The sequence below is a fragment of the Phalacrocorax aristotelis genome, chromosome 5 (assembly GCF_949628215.1).
Source record: "Phalacrocorax aristotelis chromosome 5, bGulAri2.1, whole genome shotgun sequence".
NCBI classification, from domain to species: Eukaryota; Metazoa; Chordata; class Aves; order Suliformes; family Phalacrocoracidae; genus Phalacrocorax; species Phalacrocorax aristotelis.
The window spans coordinates 56,492,293-56,514,713 of NC_134280.1; the positions used below are offsets into that span (position 1 = coordinate 56,492,293).

Here is a 22,421-nt window from a genome sequence, read left to right on the forward strand (position 1 = left end):
CTCTGCTGATGTATTTTCATATTGCTCCACTTAAGTCAGCTAACACCATCCAAGTTTTAGCTTTTTCTCTGTTTTCCCCACATAATCCCCTTACCACATGATTTGTCTCCTCTTCTTGCTGGAATCTGCAGCTGTGAATAATGATCAGTAATCTGGGAAACACTGATGGTGTCAGTTGGGTTGTTACATATGTACAACGAAAAGCAAGCTGAGGAATGGCATACCAAAAGTCACCGCTTCCTGCAGCAGTAAGAGACAAAATGTTTATTTGACACCTCTAGTTGTCAATTAAAAAAAAAGCAAGCAAAAATTATGAAGCAGGCTGGATGCTGTCTCCACACGTACAAGAATCTTCTGCAGGATGTAGTGTGTTGGAGGCTGCAGAGCAGCACACGTTGTTCCCAGTGTGAGAAGAGTAGCATGCCCAGGACAGACGAGTGGCCATGCACAGGCAACATATGGTTTCCTTCCCTGCAGCTCTGACCCACTCAGTTGAGCTGGCTTCCCTGCGCTAGCCTTGTTGTTACTTTAAATGGCCACCTTAGCCTTCAGAAATTTTACTAATAATACAGTGGATGCATCAGGTCACTGCAAGGGGAAGATAGCACAGTGCTGGATGAGTAATACCTCTTGGCCTCCTAAATTACTGTTGTTATTCCAGTTATCACAGGGAAGATCTACTGCACTGGAAGGCAAGCCACTTCTCTGGCACCAAATGAATGACAGAACACAACCAAGATGAGAACTGAGGTGCTCCTGCTGCTCTGTTCCCTTGAACGTGTTTCTCCCTCTGGCTGAGCACTGAAATGCAGCTTCAGAACCCCGCTCACCAGCTGCAGTGGCAGGTTCCTTGGGGAGCCCTTAGGACTCACTGCAGTTAGGGGTTTTCAGGATTACAAGGTTTGGCACAATGGCCTGTCTCCCCACTGGTTACTTACACTGGGATTTTCCTGTGGCAATTAATTGCTACCACAGTAGCCCAACAGCAGCATCTTGCAAGGAATGGGAGGGAGGTGGGGAGAAAGGGGAGAAAAATAGTAGTTGATTTATTTCTTTAATATATGGTTTACAATAGTAAATATGAGCTCCAGGTTGTGTCTGTAAGCAGTTAATGACCAGCTGGGTTAAGGGCCTTCAAATACTGCCATTGGTCATTAACTGACAGGAAGTATCCTTCCTGTCATCTATTATTGCTTAATTGTATCAAGACCCACTACAGTGGAGGATTGTTAAATCTGCGGATTAATTGGAATCTGACCCTTAGTAGTTCTAATAATATCAAGGCCACTGCAGGTTAGCATTTGGGATCTTGACATGACAGTCCATAACAAATTTCTTCAGAGCTGTTCTGCTTTATATTAATGCCTATTGGATGATTGACACAGTAAAACATAATTGCCCTGTAGAAATCACTGTGGTCAGTTGTATTAAGAACTACTTAGGGACGCTTTAATTTACTTTGACATCACAGAGTTTAAAAGCTTCTATACTTGCATTAAAACCTACTTAGAGGTCTGGTTGCTGTTGTAGCTCATCAGCAAAGGATCACTTGGTAAGAAAAAAAGGTAATTATGAGAGCTTTAAATAATTCTTCTCAAATAAATTACAAAAGAAATACATATAGATTACTTGGGTATTTTTTGCCACTCTACTGGTTAATTAGCTACTAGCAGGAAGTATGAAAAAACCGAGTAATTATTTTAAATCGGATTTCAAAAATGGGATGTAAGCTCAAAACCCATAAATGTGAAGTACAAAACCCCCTGACTCTTGCATTACTTCCACAACATCCAGCTTTAATTTTATGAATGAGGTACCTCACACTTCAGACACAAGACTAAGCTCCTTTTTAAGTCAGGCCACACGGAGTTATATCTGGAAATCAGGAAATATAAATATTGTGCTATGATCCACAGCCACACAGCAGGACCCTACCCTGTGAGACACTACAGTCGGCAAGTGGAAAGCTATCTCTGCCCCTAATGATGGCTAATAATGTCTTTATATCTACTCTATGTTCACAACTAATTAGTCATAAATAACCTACAAAATTGAAAACATGGTAGCTATCCTACCAGGTTAGATTACTAGCCCACCTAGCCCGGGAATTTTATGTTCAACAGTGGCAATAGGAGATAGTAGCTAATGGGAGCACCTGAGCCTGGCCAACATTTGTGGCTTGTCCTCATATTCCTCAGGTCGGGCTGCTAATGGGTACAGCCCTTTCCTAGTTAGGAACATGACGCGGTGCCTTGGTTGGTGAAGTGACTGGGGGCAAATTGGCAATTAATCACAGACTCACAGGTTGGAAGGGACCTCAGGGATCATCTAGTCCAACATTTCTAGGAAGAGCTTTTAAGTTTGCAGCTGATCTTTCAATGAAGGGCCTTGATAAGTTTTGCAACAGCCCTATTTATTCTTTTTAATGGAAGAGAATCAAAACAGTCAATGTGCAACTGAATTGCCAAGTCCATCACATGATGTAAAATATTTAGGAAGCTAAACTTCTCCCGCTTTTTGTAGAATCTGGTTAAAACTTAACTTAATTCAGACTTAATTCAGAAAATCTGGAGGTCATTGATTTTAATGATCAAATTACTCAATATCAATGAAATATCTTTTATTCAAACATCAGGAAATCCATACTTGATGCAAGACTTAGTTAATTCCACTAGAATAGCTGCAGCTGCTGAAAAACCAAACGGTAAGTGCTGGAGAGGGAAAAAAATCCCCTGAAACTCACCCACCCACCCAGAAGTGCAGGCATTTTTCTGCATGTTGAGAGATTTCTGCAGGAAAAAGGACTTTTGGAAAAACTTTTAGGTACAAACTACCTATTTTGAGGACTGTAACTGGAGAGGCTAGCCAGCTCTTCTAGTTTTGACAACTGCAATATGGGCTGAAAGAAAAAGTGGGGGATAGTTGGTGTGTTTGATCTTATTTGTGTAGCTTCTGTGGACAGAGCCTGCAAATCCCCCTAACACTACTTTGATTTTATACAACTCCAACTACAGGAGGAAAACACTAGATATCCTTGCAGCTTTAGGTTATTTTAAGGAAAAAACAGCTTATTTCAAGGAAAACGAGTAACTATGAATATTCATATTACGCTATTTCACTGAGCTGCAGTCATCTGTGCTAAGAATGGCATTGCTTTGCTTCTCCCATGCATACATGTACGCATGTGCAAGTTTATCAAAGATTAATGGCTCTTTTATTGCATGATAAATTGTTTCATGACCGTTTTCTGTATTTGCAATTTATCAGGTACTTAAGGTGAACCTCTAAAACTAGAAAACTATAAGCAGATTAATATAATTGCTAGAAATCGCCAGCTCCTCCCAGCCCGCCCTGCGGTCAGTGGGATGACTGTTACGGTGGGTAGCAAGAGCGCAAAGTTCAGCCGGCTTGTAAAGTAACGTCCGTCGGTCGTTACTACCCTTATTTCTCAGTCCAACACACGGCAGAACACTTCTGAGGTGCCGTCCAGCGCTTCGCAGATTGCTTGCTAATCGTGGTATCTCTGGGCTGTCGCAGCTCAACACGCCTCGCCGCCGCCCTGCAGCTCTTCCGAGCGCACCTGAAGGACGGCGCGGCGAGCACCTGCGCGGGCCCCGCGAGCCGCCGCCGCCGCCTCCTCCGCAACGCCGGCGGCCGCCGCTCGCCCCCGCCCCGGCAGAGCCCACCCCCGCCGCGCGCGCGCCCTGTGGGGCTGTTGGTAAAGCCCGTCCAACGGCCCGGCGCGTGTCCTGGTCGGCGAGCTCTTACTAATGGCGGGTCCGCACGCAGAGGGGGGCTGAGGGCGGTGGCTGCCAGCGTCCTCCGTCCGGGTAAGGGCTGGGCTGCTGCCCCCGCGCAGCGCCAGTCTCCGTGTGGGCCCGCCGCCCGCGGATCTGCCCTCTGGGCGTCCCTCCCGCCGGGTGCGTGTGGGGCAAACGCTCCCCTCCCATCCTCTCCCCGCTTCGGGCACCCCCAGTCCTCCTCGAGCGGGTGGAGCGCTGGGCTTATTTTGATCTGAGAGGAAGCAGGTAGCAGTTAAAGCATTTACTCCATTGCATCTGCGGTGGGTGCTGGCACTGGGTGGCTGCAGTCTCCTGGGGACAGTTTGTGTCTCTGGGAAGGGGTGCGAGGAGCATGGATGGAGCATTGTGCCTGCCTCGGTGCTGCTGGAAGCAGAAGTGCCTTCAGAAAGACCTCAGAATGTGTATAGGAAAGCTTAGTTTTTCTTACTTGTGTAATTCAGTAGCCACAAATATGAACAGTCAGAAAAAAATTGATGCCTCAGCTTAAAATTTAAAATTTTGTTCCAGCCTCCATTTTTCCTACTACAGCCTTTGCTGCTGAGGAACTTGTTTGAAACCTATCTGGCATCTCCAATGGGACGTTGAGGCTGTTGATGATACAGTCTGGGCAGAACAGCAGTGGGTCCTGAAGGCTCCACCACACAAGTGATCCTTGTTGGACTGTGAGCTGATGCAAATGGCCAAGTGCACCCAGCTGGTGTGAATTTCTGATCCCATGGGACAAACATGGCCTGGGTGAAAGAGAGAATGTGAGGGTTCATAGTTTGTACCATTCTTTCTGTCTTTCTCACAGTAGAAGAAGCAAAAGGCGAAGGTTTGAATATATTCTTATATTTTCTTCACAGTGTTCTCTGAGTTTAATGGAAGAAAAAAAAACAAAAGGAAAGGAGAGCTCTACCTGAGCAGCCTTGGTGGGCATCCTACCAAACAGGGTGTTTGGAAAGTGCTGCGGCTGTGATGAAGAATGTAGAAGTGCTCACTAGCACTGTCTTTTGACAATTTGTGTGGTGAGAGCAAGAGTGGAGTTACAAAAATGTATTATTTGGCCAACACCTTATGGTATAAAGGACAGTGAATGATTTTAAATTGCTTGGTTACTCTTTTTTCAGATAACAGGTTGCTGCTTGGAGGTTCTGAGTATGTCCTGCTCCCACTCCTGTCACAGGAAGCAGACAGTTGGTTCAGTGCTTGGTAGTAAGTGCACAGTATTTTTCCAGATACGATCTTAGGATTCATATTAGATGTTATACCCTCAGACAATGATTCATAAATCTACCTTCCTTGATTTAATCCCTGCCTAAAAATCTACTGATCATGCTTAAAGATAGTACACGCTTCTTTTACAATTTTTTTAGTTTTATACTGGAAGGATTTTGTGATTGAATTGCAAACGAAATAGATCAGACAGTATGCAGTCTTAAGATGCCTGTAAGAATCACAGGTTATGAAGGACTTCAAATTGGTTCAGTTATTTATTCATTTTTAGGGGGATGAAATAGTGGATTTCCACAACAATAAGCCCATGCATGGAAGCAGCCTGCATTCCCTTATTCCCCAAATTTCAAATATAATGAAGTTCTTAAATGAACCTAAAGCACTCTGAAATAATGGGAAGAAAAATCCTGTTCTTTTTCTCTTTTGAAAATGTTATTACCATGTGAGGGATAAAAGTAAGTGTTAAATAGCTCATATAGAGAAATACAAAATTTGCTACATTTTCTTAAAGCTTTGTGCAAAACATGCATCTCGGCTATATTTGGAATCTTATAGTAATCACTAAAGCATCTTAAAATTTTAAAATTTTCTGTCTTGATATTTGCTTATCTTCTCTCGCACTCTTGCTTTTAATGTCTGAACACTTAAAATTCAGGCATCATAGATTGTGCTTTCCATCTTTCCTCATTTACCTCCGACAGCTTAACCTGCAATTTATTGCAAGGATTGCACCTATAACTAAAACAGGATCAGACCTTAATTTGTTCTGCTATTTATCCGTTGTGTTAATTGTAGCCACAGGGTTGTATTAAGAAAGTCAAAAAGTACCACTTGTAACTACGGAGTGGCTCTCACCTTTTAAATGGAAAAACACTTATTTTCTAGAAAAAATAGGAAAAAAGTGGTTATGAGCTAAATTAAGAAGGCAGAAGGGTTTCTGCTTTTCCATTTTTAATGTAATTAATATCATATTGGCACCCAAAATGTAGCTGTCTGGGTGCAAGCCTGTTCCTAGCTTTTACTGCTGTTGGTGGGAACAGATGCATAATTTCTCATGCTTTTGTTTGTTTGTTTGTTTTAAACTGCAAATGGGGTTCTTGTTAGGCTAATGGATGTTGGGATTTTTACCTCATGTTAATCAGGAATTTCATCTGTTTGTATTTCTGAATGATGCATTCTTCTTATGCTTGCCTTTTTTTTCCTCCCAGTGCAAGAAAGATGACAATTTACAGTAAGAATGACTGAAAAATGAAATTGAAAAATTGCTAAGAGAAATTCTAGTCCTACAACAGCCACCACAGTGGTAAATTCCAACATCCCAATTGGAAGGCTTTGACAGAGGGGATCTGTGTTGTGTCTCACAGTGCCTGCTGAAAATAAGGCACCAAGCTTGAGAATGGTAAATTAAAAGGAAAAATCCCACCTTAATTCTCTTTCAGGGCAGACTTAGAAATCGAGGTATTCAAATTCCACTGAAAGGCAATAGGTTTAGAAGTACCTGGTTCTCTTAGGCCCCTTTAAAAATCTTAAGTCTTATGATGCTTGATGATTTTGGAAAATGAACAATAAACACTTCCAGTTCTCAACTTTTGGGAGTGGCTTTCCGTAGCTTGTAATATTTCTGCTTCCTTTCAGAGCACAAAACTCCGCTGCACGCTGAGGTTTAGGGCTGCTTGATGACTTCAGAGAGTCATGTTAAGCCTGATACTTTCCATACTGCAAAAGCAAAAATTTCTGGTAAGTGATTAGTCTGTCTATAATGAGTTGATGCTGCACACTACAGTGAAATAGGACAGAATACCAGAAATGGGAACTTGTTCTCACTTTCTTCTTTTTCATAAAATTTCATCTTTTGTCTGTAATTCTTTTTATAGTTTCTTTAAGGATAAGAATGCCGGCTAATCAGTGGATAATGTGATGGCCAGAGGTGTGTTAGAATGAGAACTATTGCTGCTCCTGCCTTCCCTGGTTTAGCAGGACTCCCCCTCACATTACAGCAAAGGTGGGAATTCTTAGGGTTTGGGGTTTTTTTTAATTATTCTTGCCTCTCTTTCAGTCCTACACTTTCAATATGAAAAATCTGACTGGAAAGTTCTGGATGATGGGTGAACAAGGTAGATGCACCACCAGTGGCTCAGGAGTGTCTTGTACCTTGATTTCACCAAAGCCAGCTGCCATAGTAAATTCAAGGCAGGACCATGCAAAGCAGGGCCCGAGTACCTGTATAGTTCTCAAACAATGAAGGCTGGCAAGGTTTGCATCAGTGTTGATTGCAAGCAGCACAGTCCTTGACTTGACCTTGCCATTCCTAGGGTTTGCTTCTTGGTATTGGGATGGCACTACAGACCTAGTATGTCAAAGTACAAGTGAGCTTAAGCTGTCCTTGCCCTATTACATTGACAGAGAGCTTTTCAGGGAGGAGAAAACCCCCTCAATGTGTCTATGTGCTGCCCAGGTGCACGTGAGTGAGGAAGAAGACACCTGGGGAACAAAAATGTTCCCACAGGTGTCTCAAATCTCAGTTTGGCAAAACACCCTCCTCCTTGGAAGACTCCACTGATCCACATCAGGGTCTCATACACACAAGCAGATTAAGAAGGTATTACATCTTTTTTCTATAAAAGAGGTAGAGAGCTCTGCTTTTTCCTTTTGTGGAAGGAGGGCTTGCATCTGCAAAGCTAGAAGGCTTTACTACAAGCACTCTCAAAACTTTGCACTGCTGCTTTGAAGCTTGCAGTGTCCTAGGTGAGCTCTCTCCTGTTTGTTCAGGCTGTTAGATACATCTAGGTAAAGAAAGAGGAAGTGTAAGCTGGTGCTCTTAATATTCTGTCCATCTGGTTATTAGAGTTCTTTTCCTCAGTAAATTGGTTTATTGGGTGGTTTTATTCTGCTTTCTTCACAATAGAGCATAATGACATCTGTTCTTTTATTACTCTTTACTTATTAGAAATACATGTGAAAATGGGGTTTCTTCAGTCTTAAAACATTTCAAAGTAATTTGGAACTGAGCTTATCCAAAGAAATGCTCCTCTGACTTTAAATGTGAAGGCAACAGTACTTCTGCCAGTATGTGTGGTGGTGGTGATGTTCAACACAACTCATAATCAAAGGCAGGGGAAAATTGTCATTGATACTATGTGGAGATTTTCCAGCACAAAGGCCAGTGGCAGATGGAGTTTGGTGACTAATGGCATTTGAAAATTTCTTTGTTTTGGTTTATGAGTTTAAAAATTATGCATGTAATACTGGTTGGAAAAGTAGTTTGTTTTGCTCATGTGAGTTGTGAATACTTTCAAGAAAACCTGTGGCTTGCACTCTTTTGTCCAGCTTCCAGCAGATGCTGATGGATCTCTTGTGCTTAGAAACTGAGGCCTAGGCCAGTAATTCCAGCCATGCTAAAATCTCTGAGAGACCTGAAGTAGACTACAGGGCAACAGTATCAGTTCAGGAATTCTGCTAAAATGCTGATCCTAACCAACTAGATGTCTTTGTGAAGGTAATTTGCAGGTGCACAGCATCCTTCACCCATTTCTTTTCCATCTCTTTTTGGTCTCGGGGGTGGGTGGGTGTTATGACAAGACTATGTGGGGCAAGATATGTAAAGCCTAGAGAGATATATGTGTAGCCACATTTCCTTGTGCCAAAAGGCAGTTTTCCTGGCTCCTTAGTTCAACCATCCCTTAAAAATATAAGATAGAGAAAGATTCAAGGATGTGGGTGACAGTCTATAGAAAACAATGCTGGGAACCTCTGAGGTTATCTCAGCTTGTCGGTTTTGGTTTGTGTGGTCTGAATCTATTGGATGGTTGAGAAAATTATGCCCTCCTTACTGTGACTTGTGCCAAATCAGTATCTCTAAGATCTCTGATGATTTCTTAAGGGAATTTTTCTGGGTGTGGAACTTTTTACTGTCTAGAAGGCAACAGAGAGCTTACCCAGTTATCTGTAAAGACATATTATTGATGTGGTGGTGCTATTTTATGCGAGTGGCAACTACAGGAGTATGTTATTAGTCTGTTTCTCAAGTATAATGTGAAGGTTTCTTAAGTTGAGAAAGAAGTGGAGAAGGCTGCAGTTCCCATTAGCTCTTATACAAGATGGGATAAAGATATACCTAAAGAATATGCAGTTTGGGCCCCCTGCTGTCAATGAACAGATGTTAATAACTATTTTCTACAACGCTGAGTCCATACCTCTTCCTGCTGGCCACAAAAAGGCACTGGCATCAAGAATGTGCTATGTCTAGTACTTTTTTTGAACCTAAGTGCTGAGAAGCTTGCCTGGCACTGTATTATATAATACACTGTTCCAGACTACAGTCCACACAATGTGTATGTTGTACTAAAGATCCTTGAAAGCATATGTGTGGGTTTTCTTTTTAAATATCACCTACAGGTATATACTATTTCTGGAGCCATGCTTCTATGTAGGGACAGAGAACAGGGCTGCACTGTGCAATATTGTGTTGTTTTCTGCATGACAGTATAGGGTCACTCTTACTGCCCTGCGTATGGTTGAGCTGGTTGCTTGATTAGAGATCAGAAGGGGATTTTTGGCAAGGGTACGATAGCAGAAATCTGAAGAACACTTGCCTTTTTGAGACTCAGCTTTAGGTGGACTCTAACTACTTCATCTGTCTTTTTGGACCTTGTTCTGTCTATGCACTTATTTAGCAACAATAAAAAACTTTTGTGATGGCCTTTATTCTGAGTCCGTCAACGTGGCACAAGTGAGTCTCCATCTGCTGTTGCCCATATATAGAATTTATGGTCACATTGACATGTAATTATAGAGTGCTAATGAACTGAGTGATAATTAAGAGAGGTGTGGCTGCAAAGAGGAGGCAGCCAAAAATTAATGGTTATTTCTTAACTAAATTAATGGTTATTTCTTAACTCTACCTACCTTCTCTATTCCCCACTCTGATTTGCTGAATTGTTCCATTTGGACTGATGTTTTTAATGCTTACAGCCCAAAGGTGTGTTTTTGTGTTTCTCTTTTTTCTTTTCTCCTTAAGAAGAAAATTGGTTCCTTATGTTCTGTACATTAGGTTTCCTTAACGTTTTTTCAACATGCATAAAATTACAGATCTCTAGAGAGAATGAAATACCACATTGCACATTGTAATACCACACCCAATCGCTTGCTTCTCTCTGCTGCCAAACCTTCCAAAAATCATAACATAGCATTAATACATTCATGGGCACTGGTTTTCCATGCTTGATACAAAGTAAAAATATAACTGAGTAACAAGGCATAAAAGTAAGTGATGTCAGTTTGTGGTGGATAAATACAATTCTGGGGAATAAAAAGGTACCTTTGCCTTGAATTTGCTGCCTACAAAGAGAGTGGAGAGATCTGGTGTGTGAGGACTAATTTTAACAGTGCCATCCTGTGTGTAGCTATGGAACTACACCGTAGGTTACAGTGAACTAGCACCCCTGAGAGAATCGAAAAGATGACATCAAATTTGATAGTTGAAGCAGATTTTATGAGGATAGTAAATGGTACCTAATATAAACCAAAAGATATTATTCCTAGGTTATCACCCTGTACTGTGAACTTGAAGCATAATACTGTGTTTGGATATATGACTGTTTGCAAACCAATGAGAGCGAGCATAGGTTTATGGACTGATGCGTATTTTTCACTTTTTCTTGATTTGCATTTGTAAAGCAAAATGCCTTTTCTGAGTGCCAGTTGTGGAGCAGACTACGCAAATCATCTTTTCTCCGTTGCTCTGGCATACAAGAAGCATGGTGTGTCGTACGTTTTGCTCTCTCCCTGACAAGCTGTTCCCAAGGAAGCAGGGACGTGGTTGTGGAGCTTGTCTCTGGCTACATCTCTGAGATGAGGTGCTCAGCATATTAAAATGATGCTGTTGTGCTATGTGGCTCGGTGAGACGGATCCCAGCTCTGCTCCAAATAAGTCATTTACTCTGTTATTGCACCCTCCCACTATATTATTCGTACTGTTTTTTCTACTCCCATTTAAAAAATTTTCTTTCTAACCTTTCCCTTTCCTCAAGCTCATTCTCCACCCCTGCTAACCTCTCATATTCTGTGTGTATCTCTTGCTGGCAATCCCGAGCTCCACAGTCTTGCTCTTCTCTCTTACCCCTCCAGGACTTTGCTTTTCCTTGTTGAGTTTATTCTTGTTTTCCCCTCTCCTCATCACTTCCTTCTGTTATTTCCTTTCTCCACCTTCGCTTTGCTTGGACTATGTCAAGTCAGCTATCTGGGAGTGTACATGGAACATTTGAGAAAACCAGAATAAGGTAAAGGAAGGTAAGTGAAACAAGTCTCTAGATAGTTGTTTAAAGACGGAGTTGTGTTTCCAGTGCTTAGGGGGAGTAAATATTGAGAACTGTGTTCCAGTGAGCTCCTGTTCATCTTGAATCCTGTCAGCAGGGGACCTTGCTACAATAACAAGAAGTCATTAGCTGCCTTGTTTTATATCCATTGAATGAGACACAATTTTTACAGGAAAATCTGTTGTGACTCCTCCCTTCTCCCTCTTCTCTCCTTGCCACAAAACAATTTGGAGAAGGGATGGGATACCAAATATTTAAGAATCCATTAAAAAAGTTCTTTTTTGTTCTTTTCATCAACTTTCTCCCTGTCCTCTTGCCAGCATGTGCAGTAAGTTCCTGTCCCTGAGAGTTTGCACCAAAACCACAGTTTGAACCAAGCTGTACACAATGGGCGTCTGTTAGTTCTCGCCAACTGAAGCTCCCAGCAGTAGATGGAAAATTAGACATACACCACTGCACAATAAATCATATTGTAATTCACCCAGCTAGCATCACCATGAACAGGCCTTGAAAAATGTGTTGTGTGTGCTTGAAATCATACTTGTGCTCCTGCCATTAAAGAATAAAAAAAAACTCGTAAAAAAGTTTCATTTACTTTTTTGTTATAAAATACTTTTTACTGGTGCCAGCTGGAAGGAAAATGACCCAGTTAGATCTCAAAATTATGATGTAGCTTTAAGTGCTATGTTTAGATTAACTGCCAAAATGTTAGTATAAAGTGGTAGGTGTTTGTGCTGCAGATAATAACTAATGTACTGTTGGTCAAGATAGGCCACTGTTCTGTTATTATTGTATGGATCTTATGACTAAACATTGGAGCAAGCCTAGTGGAACAACAATATTTTACTGTGCCTGGAGTACTAGCTTGTCAGAACTTAATTGGGGTGCCAAAAGTGTAATGAATCAGATGGGGAAGATGTCTTTTTTTGTTTTCCTCTCTGTGCTGATATTTCTGATTTGTATTGCTTTCTGTAAAATGAACTGTATTTGTCTTATATATGTCCTGGCAAGTGTTGTCTCAAATACCCCTCTGTTTGTCAAATGATTATGGTCTTCCGAAGACAGTGAAAAATATTCAGTTCCCCCCCCACTTGTGAAACTGGGTTAAACGTGTTGTATATTTTAAAGACCTGGCTTACAAGGAAAAATCAAGGTTAAAAGCACTTCAGAACTCAAGTTGTGCTGATGTGTATGACCTTTGGGCCCAGAATTAGCTATTTTTACTCTGTTGATATAAAACATTAACCTCAGTCAAATGCTTCTTGCAAGAAATGAAAACAAAACTGTGATGTTTAAATACACAATCTAGATGTACCTACACCAGTCGCCATGAAAAAGTCAACATTTGCTAACAGACACCACATGGTGGATTCTGTGGTACTGCAGCTATTTCTTTGAATAGGAGGGGAAGTACCTGTGGGAGAGGAAACATCTGAAATACCTTGAATTTACATAAGCTCCTAACCAATCTTCTGTTGTCATCAATCCATACTTTGATTTTCCCAATTCCCTTCTCTCATCTGCTCTATCCCAGGCAATAATCATGACTGGATATTGTTCAGTAATGTTAGGTACCTGTCTTCTTGCCCCTGCTCAGGGCTCCAGTATTACTGTTGTGTGGAAAGATTTGGTAAATTATACCAGCTGCAGTAATGACCATTGTACTGGACTTCTTTTTAAGGAGAGATATTAGGTTGAACCAAAACAGGAAATTCTTGAACATGTTTCTTGGTCTAGTTCTGTCTCAGAACTGAGCTGCCTTCAGTGTTGTGTTTGGTCTTGCTTTTCATAGCTGATAAGACTTCTAAATACAACTTGGGAGTATTTTCAGAAAAGGGGAGTTCAGAATAACCTCTAACTCTTGACTAGTCCTAGGCTAATGGATGGAAGTGCCATCTTTACCTTGCTTAGAGAAACAGTAGATTTCCAGGAGACATGCAAATAGCAATGCTAATTAGCAACTTGTGAAAATTGCTGTTTTCCAAAGCCTCATCTTGGACACCATTTTAAAGGAAAAGGATATTACCAACAACATAAACCAGGATAAAATTTATATTCAGAATGTACACTAAAGTTGCATTGTTCTTCCAAAATTAACTTTCAAATGATTTTTCTGTTTATGTAAAATCCAGCACAATAGTTCTGCAGCTATGGTACACAATTGAGAGAGGTGATTGATGGGTTAATATTTATGCTTTTCTTCAACTGAAGCTAATAAAATACTTGCTGTTTTAATGGCTGTGGTTTCAGGAATGGATAGGGAATAACTGGCAATGTTTCAAATAGGGGAAGTAGTGTACTTCAAATAATGCTATTACATTGATCTTTTTACAGTAATGTTTTCCTTAACATTCAGAATGACCAAAGTTTAGGCAAAAGCCTCTGGCTGCCAAATTAAAAGAACAGCAGAACTCTTTCCAGAGTCGTATTACTGTATATTTGGGAGAAAGATATATGAGAATACAGCATGGTGTAAAATGGATATGAGTAAAAATACAGGTTAAAACTCCTTCACATCTATATTCATATTCAGGACATCTGCCCTGTGGACTGCTTCGCTTTGTTAGAGTGCTAATGTTTTTAGACTTACTAAGCTTTGAATATTCTGAAAAGGGAATGCTGTAGGCAGTGGTGTTTTGAATTCACGAAGACCTATAATATTTATCTAATGTGTTTTTCTAATCCACTCAATCTAATGTTAAATACACTTCAAGTTTTATTGCAAGTTCTCCTGCTTAGATTCATAGAATGAGAACTTAACGTCTTAGCCTTTACTGTACCAGGAAGTGATCAGTGGAATGCTTTAGAAAGTGAACACTGTTTATTTTAATTTGCTACTCCAATTAGAGTGTTCATTCAATAAGAAATACTTTTAATTAAAATATAGGTGCTATGAATATGATGTTACTCTTTTTCAAACTAAGATGCTTAAAATAGCACTTTGGAAATATAACACTTTCTACTACTTTTTCTGAAAGATGTGGCAGAAATATTAGCATATGTGTATGGCAACGAGCAACTGGGGCAGTACCACCCAGCTGGCACAGGGGACTGAATGGTTAGAGTAAGATGGTGTAAGGATATTGAAGCTTTTTTTTTTTCCTACAGAGGCATATAGCAGAAGGGGATCTGATGAATGGTCCAACACAGGACTTCTAAATACATCTTTGAACTACTTCCAGAAACACAATAGAATGAGAATCCCAGTCTAACAAGCTGTGGTAGAAAGGATTCAGTCTGAAAATTAACCTTTGGATTTTCAGCTTGGCTGCTAAAGTCCTGATTCCCAAACTGTGAAGCCTTGTATCCTCCTTGTTTCTGCTGGCATCACCTCTCAGAATTGGGTCTGAATTGATGCTAGAGTACTTCTATCACTGTGCTGGGATTTTAGGGTGCATGGTTTAAAATGGGTGAACAATGCAGCTTTTGCTCAGTTGCACCTGAGGGTTAACTTCTTCATTGAAGGGTTGGGATTTTTGTGTGTGTTTATATTTGCTGTGTATGAGCTATAAGATGAAACCTCAACAGTCAAAGTTTAATGCTACTTGGTATTTACTTGTTTTTCTTAGTAATATGAACCTTTCTGAGGAATTGAATAGATTTGGGGTTGGGGTTTTCTTTGGGTGTGTTTGGTTTTGGTGTTTTGTTTGTTTGTTATTTTTTTTAACACAGGCCATGTAAGTGATAATCTCTGTACTTAATTTGTCTGACAATTGCTGTAGTTTGATACTGTATTTTTTCCAAGTGTTCCAGAAGTTGCCAGGCCAAAACCTTGACTATTAATAGCTCTAGGTTTGTTGAGATGGGAATGGCATCCAGTCTTGCCGAGAAACAGCTGAGTATCTGGGAGTTTGAGATACACACCTATTTTTCTTTTCCTTAGTGAATGTGTAGTATCCAAAAGGAAGGGTGTGGGCTAAGAATTATATGAGTACAGGTACCTCTTTTGGTAAGATTTATGCTCTGGTAAATGCCACATATTCCTTGAAACTTCCAAACTCCCCTGTAGACAACACACAATGTTTCCATTAACTGCAGCAGTCTTAGAATCTGTACCATAAATAACGCTGTGAATTCATCTCATGTGTTCGCAGCATATAAGATGACCAGGGTGGGGGGGAGGAAATCACTAAGGAAATACTGTGTAGAGTGATAGCTACAGAAAGCTACAGCTATAACTGCATTTCTCCATAGTCTGGGGACAGAACATGTAGTTATATTCTCCCAAAAGTGAAGGTACTTCCTAATTATGTTAGTTTGGTTTTATTTCTGGGCAGCAAAGCAGTCCAGGCCAAAACACTGTCTGAACAATCTTCAGCTTTAAGACTTTTTAAAATCCAAACTTGGTTTGTATCTGAAATGTCTCCAGATCCTAACTGTGTAGAGTTGAAACCCTTTCTAACTCTTGCATTTAGCTTGCTAGTATGTAAATTGTAATGATAATTTACCTCAATTGCTGATGTACTTGCTATCCTCAGATATTCCCCCTAATTTCCCTGGGATAATAAAACCTGCTATCTCAGGTGTCATTAAAATTAAATACTGAAAGTGGGATTTGGCTATGTACTGCCCATGGATGATGAGTAAAGGGATGTTGTGGTCACAGTGACCAGCATTACTGATGAAGGTGCTGCTTAGTTTTGCACTGAAAGAAGCTGTCTGTTGCCTGACTACTCCAGCTACTGGACAGTTGAAACTTTACAACATGAATCATACACCTTACAAAGCCAGAAGTTTGCTGCTGGAACTAAACATTGTTCTTTTACAGACCTAAGATCCTGCTTTGAATCCCCTGCACTGCATCTTTTACTTAAAGACGTGTACTGGGGACTCTGTTGGGTCCTGCCATTAGTTTCAGTTTTAGGTGGTGCATGTTGTCATGAGTTGCATGCTGTGCTGATTAAGCTGCATACTTCACTAATCAAGCTGCAAAGTTAAGTAGGTGAAATTTAATACACTCTACTAATCAAGGTGCATTCTTTCTTGAGCAAACTGAATATTTTAAATGTAGAGGGTTTTTTTATGTACTCTGGTAACTGGCTTGGAGGTCTCTTATTGCCTACATACATGGCTAGCAAAAAGCCAGCAGCAGCTATTCCATTACTGACAATGGAAGGAATGTGAACTTTCACTTTGATACTTGCTCTAGTACAGCTAGGGAAGAAGTAATCAAAATTAGCCCTGGTGAGCAAATGACGCTATTTGCCTTTGATAAATCTCATTGGATTATACTGGAACACATTCCTACCATAGCAGTTCCTACCAGTAGGTAGGGTGCATATGACTTTTGCACCTCAATTTGGTCTGCAGGTTTCTCATAGAAGTAACTGATCTTTAACGCCCTCTCATGATTATTATTGTCCTCTTTCAGATAATCTTAATTCAGTTTTAATTCTGAACTGCATCTCAATCATGTCCCTAAACTAACTGACAAAGGTAGAAGAATGGGAGTTTTGTCTCTACCTCTCTTGCCAAAAGTGGACAGAACACATTGGGAAATACGTGAAGCATGGAGGAAAGAATAATTGCAGCAGAAAGTTTGGTAGCACTAGTTCAGCACTAGGACTGAACAAGTTACACAGAACCAACCTAACAAGAAACAATGCGTCCTAACTAGTTTAGGGAATAATGGTAAAGTGTGCAATTAAGGAGACTAAGATATAGGTTTTTTTAGAGGGCAAAGTGAAGCATTGCAGGTAGGAACTGAAGCTGAAGGTGGAAGAGAGGGGAAAGAGAGCAAATGCTGAAAACTCAAGTAATTCCACAAATTTATGCTCTGCATCCGCATGTGATAATAAAGGCTAGTAGATATCCTGTCTGTGTTGCAAGTCCACATGTTCTAGCCTTGGTGATCTTCTGGGTCAATCTAGGGGTAAATTCTTTCTCTGCAAAATGCTGATGGGCTCATTTGTATGTATCACAGGGAAGAATTGCTTCCTTTGGTCTGAGTCAAGCCGCCTCCTTCCATTTTGTTTGCTTCACTCTGTGGATTTTAACACAGGGATACCTATGGTCAACAGTATGCAGGGGCATCCTTCACCAAGGAGAGATTTCAGTCTGTGTGTTTCAGCAGCTTAAAAAAATGACATAAGAGGAATATTGGCTGTTTGAAAAAAAAAAATGCTGGTGGTTGCTGTCCATATGGAAAAAATGTGTGTAGGTAAAATGTGACAAAAGGCTTTCTGAGCTTTTTTTTAAAGCTTTCTTGCAGGTAACTTCAGTGTAGGGTGCTATTAGAAAGCAAGCACTTGTATTGTTTAGTTTCCATTCTTTGGAAATATCTTCTGCTTTGTTCAGTCTGTATGGAGTGCAATGCACTCAGTTTCAATTCACCAGCTTGTTTTATATCTTTATGTTTATACCTGTTAGTTTTTTACTTATATCCTTTGCATCTAGCCACTGGCGTGGTTTAACCTTAAGGCCATTGGTAATTGAGCAAGTTGGTGACTTTCCTGGTTGCTCATTCTGGACCAATAAGAACTGACTCAAGGGGCATAGCATTGTCATACTCTTTGGCTTAGAGTGGTTACTGGACATTATCTTCTTGTCATCTTTTAACTAATCTTTAGGCTTTTGTTGGGGTATATGCAGGGAGAGATGAGGGATATGTGATTCTAAGGAAGAAATACTTAGTTAATGTCTGCTGTCAAACTGCTGACTTTCCAAGCTATCCGTGTAACACTTTCCACACAAAACATCGCAGTTTGTTTGTTAACTGAATTACTGAGATGTCCTCTAGCTTTACAGTCAGTCAGTAAAATACCGTATTATACCTAGTAAGAACAACTAAGTGCCATAAATTATTAAAATTAAATTGGAATACTCAACAATAACAAACAGAATATAGTGCAATGCCATGACTCTGGTGTGCTGATTTTGTTTGGGGGTTTGGTTTTTTTATCTTTGTTCACCGATTTACTTAAATTAGGATTCCATGATAGTGAGAAATAATCAGTTCTACTGTAACTTTAAAATTTTGAGTGGTGACCAGTGCCAAATGGATTGTGCTGCCAGCTCTTTAGAGCAGGGACTTCTATTGGGTATGTACAGCATAGTTGTACGTGGTGTACACAATAGAGATCGAATCCAAAACTGGATTCTTGAATGATCAACAGGTATTAGTACATGTGACCAGTTGCATAAGAAAACTAGGCACAGATTTATCTTGCTTTTTTTCCTTTTAGGCTTTCAAAGTAGGAATTTCTGTTGTGTGAATTTTGTTTTAAAGGACCAAATGAGAATTTTGGTTGAAAGTTGTTGGACGTAAAGTTAGATTCCTAGGATGCTTCACAGATTTGAACTGCAAAGGATGAAAATGTCCATTGTGTACCATGCAGTGTCAGTGTAAAGCCTTAAAGAGTAAGTAAATTGCACAAGATGTAAATTCCACTCAGTAGTGTGCAAGTTGATTACGGCTCAACATTTACATAGGCTCTTTAATTAAGAGTAAAGGTCAATAGGTTAAATAAGTAACTTAATCAGAAAATTATGCAGAAGTGCCACAAATCAAACACATTATACAACCCTTGAGATCGATACGGTATGCAAATCGATCAGTAAAGTATATAGTGTATGACTTCAAGTACTGGAACATGCAGCATGATATTGGAAACACAATAGTCTACAGAGTTTGTCTCGGTTGACAGCACAACAATTTATTTAGTTATTTATTTATTTTTCAGTAGCAGCTCTCCTTTGTCATGCATAGTGTTTGATTCCCAGGTAACTGTTTTAGCTCATCTTGAGTATTGAACAAAGCTATGACCAAAGTCGGTGTTTGGATGAGTGAGTAAAGGAGAGGTTTCAGAGCATGCCTGAGGTTGTGTAATCACCAAGGTTCCTTAAGGGGCAGGGAAAGGCAACAAGACTTATTCAACTGGTAAATTAGGGTGTAGACCCTCTAGAATATCAAAGAAACAGGGTCCAGATTCTCTTCTCTGCTGTGGTTTGCTTGGCAAAAGGAAGGAGGAGGGGACTGACTTATAGTTCATCTCTCTTAGTTCATCTGTGCCAGGCCTGACCATACCTTAGAGTAGAGAAATGGTTTCTCTTATGAGAGCTGGGGCAAGCCGAGGTGCAGTATGTTCCAACCACAAGGCTTCTGTGTCCCTGTTTATTTGACAGGACATGAGGATTTAGGACCAGATGTTCAGCATGTAGAGGTGGGTATAATTCCTGGCACCTCTGTGGACTTATGCCCAGATTGAGCCACCTTTCTTTTTTTTTTTGAGCTTACTTTGCTATTTGTTGGAGTCTTGCTCTCTTCCTGTTCTGGAACAGGTGAATCTTGTCTGTAAGAGTTCAGGCTATTGTTATTGATGCCATGTTGCAGGAGGTGGCTGTTGGAACAGTTTTGAGGGTTGTTCGGATTCAGAAAAACCTATGCTGTTCTGAAGAATTGTTAAGATTGGAAATGCGTTCCATAATCAGATATTTCTAAGGACTAGCTTTTTCAACTGGTGGGAGCAATTTTTATCACCTCATGGGTTGCAGTAGGTTTTGGGTTTTTTTAGTGCATACCAATCCGTTATCAAGTCAGAAATGCATCAAGGTCAGAAATTCTGCACCTCTTCGGATCAGTAGGAAATGCAGGGATACAGCACTTCAGGGGGAGGGAGGAGGGTGGGGAGAACCAAACCAAAACACAAAACCAAACCCCCAAAAAACCTGGATATGGGAATAATTTGACTGTCCTCACAGCAAATATGCAGACTGATTGCATTTGGTTGGAACCGTGTTCACACGTTGTAGTCTTTTTTAACTCTTCCACATAGTTTCTGAAAGTAGCCAGAGTTGTTATGGGAATAAGGCAGATGGAAATCCCCTCCTCCCATAATCACAGTATGATGAGCTCATTGGCAAAGGAGCCAGGATTTCCTGCCCATAAGCACAAATACAGGAGTCACTGGTGTTTAGCAGTGGAAGTGATGGACACTCTTGTGCCAAGTGGCATTCTATTGTGTCTCTTCTTTTTCCTTTCCACTTCTTTTGTTTGGAAAAGCCTTGGCCGAATGTATTCCAAGTGGCTGCATTGTTGTGAAGGCCTATTGTAGGAGGAGCCAACTCAGTAATGCAATATTACTGAGGAAGAGGATATTGGAGCTACTTATTTTATTATTTTTCCCCTGATGTATGAAAATAACACTTCTGTATCTCTCTATCTTTTTGCCTGTTTCTGTTCTTTCAGTGCTTTTCTGTATTCAAGTTACATGGTCTGTTATGTAGCCATTATTTCTTCTCTATTTTGTTATAAGTAATTTAACCAGGTAGAATAACTTCTGTGACTATTTTGGCAGGTTCTCACTTAAGTTTGTTTCTAAAAATCTGAGCTTAAGCCGCCATTTTAAGTTGTAAGCTACTTCTGTATCTATACTAAGATTTCTGCTTAGTAAATAAACTAATCATGTTATAACATTTTACCAATACTGTTGTTATTTCTGCTGTAGGGAGAGGCTGCATCAGTACTGAACTTTTAGGATGTTTTGACAATATAAGTCCCAGACTCTGTGGTTTGAACCAAACCTTTCCATTTTTTATGCAAAAGGTCAAAATTCAACCACATCTCTGCTTGCAAGCGTCTTCCACAGCAGTGGGTGGCTTCAGTATGTAGCAAATCTAGTGCTTACTAGATTTCAACAGTGGTCTTGTACAGTTGTACCATGTTTTGTTAGAGAGATGTGCCTGCAAACACCACTCGTGATTTAGCTTTTTTACCTCGGGTGTTTTCCATATACCTGATTTAAAAAACCTACATAAATTAACAAAAAAAAGGACATTGTCCCATCAAGTTTCCTGTGATCAGACAGGTGAAAGTAAAGATGAGGGGAAAAAGGGGCTATTCCAAATTAGATAAGTAATGGAAAACCTAAGAAATTAATGGAATGTGCTATACTTAGTCTATATCACATCCCTTAGCTAAAATAAATTTTAACTAAAAAAACTCCAAGTACCCATGGCTATAAAACTAGTGCAGCACTGAGCTTGGTTTGCTGAACCGTGGCTGGAATATTGAACAAATGCATCTGGCCTGGCCTATTGTGTGTGCTGTTAGTGGACTTCTACCAGCATTCAAACTATTTCCCATGTGTTTGTGTGAACTGCAATTGCACCCTTACAGGCACTGTAAACATAGTATTCATTCACTAAATAGTGAATTAAATAGTCTAAAGAACTTGGCTGGGAAGAATGGGCTCTTCTGTCAGCTGCTACTGTTCCCTTACTTTCTTCTGTTCTCTAATTCTGGAGGCAAGAAGCTTTCTTTCTTACCTGTTTCTTTTGTATTTTTCATTTTTTGTTGTTGTCCACAAATATCTCAATGAGATCTGAACATGCTGTAAATGTTAGAAATGAAAGAATAGGAAGAAATGTGTATTGAGTATATTTCAAATCTCGTAATTTCTAGTTCAATTTCTAGCTCATTATTTGATAATGGTCTGGTTTAAGCTGTCTACATGTTTGTGTTTGGCAATGCTAGATTCCATTGATGATAATATTAAAACTTATAGCAGAATTTCCTAGCATCTGAGGAGACGGAACTTCCTCCAAGATCTAGCTACCTGCATATTAAGACACTGATAAAATGTGTAAGATCTTCTGTAATAGCACCCTCTTGTCACTCACTAATCAGTCTTGACATACTTAAACTGGGTGTGTGTTGTTCATGAGTCTCTTGGCAAATCTTTTCATAAAGACACAATGATTTTCAAGCTTAAAACAAAATTCAAAACATGGCAATTTCTCAATTGTTCTGTGGTTTTCATGTGTACGTTTGGTAGTGCTCAAGTGGTGTTCAAAGTTGACTAGAATGACTCATGATATATATCTGCTTTCAAAGTGTAATGGACTTTTTCCAAACCTATTCACAGCAATCACCTTCAGAATCCTTCTCCTTGCATCTCTTCCTCATATAAAAGCTTCGAGGTAAACCTGGCTTCTTGTGTAAGGTTTACTATATTTTTGCCATAAACTTGTTGCCTCACTATTGGCTTTGCTAGTTAAGAGGAATGAGGGGGGAGGAGAGCACCAATTTGACATCTTAGCATGTGATGCTTGCTGCTCTGAGGGCCTCAGAAATGACTAATGAAGGAGC

General features: G+C 40.1%; 1 long non-coding RNA gene across 5 annotated transcripts; it reads left to right on the top strand.

Annotated features, from left to right (window-relative positions):
* Window positions 1-3,659: 3,659 nt before the first annotated feature.
* LOC142057860 (uncharacterized) lies at window positions 3,660-15,851 on the top strand. Of its 5 annotated transcripts, none has more exons than XR_012660792.1 (7): window positions 3,660-4,028; window positions 4,311-4,552; window positions 4,649-4,810; window positions 4,913-4,997; window positions 6,654-6,755; window positions 6,893-7,020; window positions 14,441-15,851. It is a non-coding gene; the product is annotated as an uncharacterized LOC142057860 (long non-coding RNA). The 5 variants fall into 5 exon arrangements; XR_012660790.1 differs by lacking the exon at window positions 14,441-15,851 and adding an exon at window positions 8,346-13,832 and having other exon boundaries at window positions 3,661-4,028; XR_012660789.1 differs by lacking the exon at window positions 14,441-15,851 and adding an exon at window positions 11,653-13,832 and having other exon boundaries at window positions 3,663-4,028.
* Window positions 15,852-22,421: the final 6,570 nt, after the last annotated feature.